Source organism: Sinocyclocheilus anshuiensis, unplaced genomic scaffold (genome assembly GCF_001515605.1).
Source record: "Sinocyclocheilus anshuiensis isolate Anshui unplaced genomic scaffold, SAMN03320099.WGS_v1.1 C32581750, whole genome shotgun sequence".
Classification (NCBI taxonomy): Eukaryota; Metazoa; Chordata; class Actinopteri; order Cypriniformes; family Cyprinidae; genus Sinocyclocheilus; species Sinocyclocheilus anshuiensis.
This window is the reverse complement of record NW_015618177.1, coordinates 1-1146: the sequence shown is the minus strand read 5'-3', so window position 1 is coordinate 1146 and position 1146 is coordinate 1. Positions and strand designations below refer to the sequence as shown.

The 1146-nt window shown below is 33.4% G+C and overlaps 1 long non-coding RNA gene across 1 annotated transcript; it reads left to right on the top strand.

Annotated features, from left to right (window-relative positions):
* Window positions 1-27: 27 nt before the first annotated feature.
* On the top strand, window positions 28-810 carry LOC107682778 (uncharacterized). Its single transcript, XR_001633585.1, has 3 exons — window positions 28-221; window positions 377-481; window positions 676-810. It is a non-coding gene; the product is annotated as an uncharacterized LOC107682778 (long non-coding RNA).
* Window positions 811-1146: the final 336 nt, after the last annotated feature.

The following is a 1146-nucleotide window of genomic DNA, read 5'->3' as shown; positions in this document are numbered from 1 at the left end:
TTTGCCTGTGCAGACAGCCATAAAACAGCATACGCTGTCATCACCTCAGAGATAACATAGTGATGCAGTGTTTTAAATTGATGTGGTTTACTGAATCACCTGAATAATTGATTTTAACTGTGTTTTTATAGGATCTGAGATTTCAGATTGAACCGTATGAGAGGGAAGAGGACAGACCCAAGAGTATTCTCAGTGTGCCCATCCTGAACCACAAAAAGGAGGTTGGACAGTTTTAGATTATCCATTAATATACTGTCATTTTTTTTTTTTTTTACATGATATTATTTATATTTGTAATATGATATTTTGCTAAATAACCAGTTAGTCTTTTATATCTTTTTAGTAATGAACATTAATTTGTTTTTATCTCTCTAAGGACTGGTCCATTGTATTTTGGCAGGTTATAGGTGATGTCATGGCTGTGAACAAAAGCAGGCCAAGCACATGTGCAGGGAGCTTTTTCTCAGAACAAGATGAGAAAGTAAGTATTTAACTATATTAAAGATGGTAAAAAATTTGAAATGCAATAATGTTGAGTACATGTAAATTTTTCTTCATTACACATAATGCATGACATTTGTGTGAATTATACAACGAATTGTATATGACAAGCCACATATGCTAACTTTTGTCATGTGACCTGAGTCAAAGAATGAGTTATCTTTTTGTCTCTAGATGCTGTCGTCACACATGGTGTTGTTCGGACTGATGCTGGAAAACTGTCAGCTGTGTGAGAGTTCTGAACAAGAGAGCAAACGCAACCAGGTGTCACACAGACTTTACTTTTACTTAGTTAGGCACTTTTATCTAAAGTGCCTTACTCACTTTTATCTAAAATATTTAATCTGTTAAGGATACATAACATGCTAATCACAAAGAACTTTTTTTTCTAGCTTGAAATAAGATATTTTGGCAATATACTGTTACAAAGACAATATGGAAAAAACACATAATTTGCAACTTTATCCTTAAAAATTACTGTATTGGGAAACTGTTGATATCAGATGTGAGATAATACTATGGTACTATATACATACACACACAATAAAGAATGATTAACTTACATTCTACATTGTATGTTACTTTTATCATGTGACAGGTACTGTTGGAATTGGCCCAGCTGGTGTCACATGACTACGACTCTCT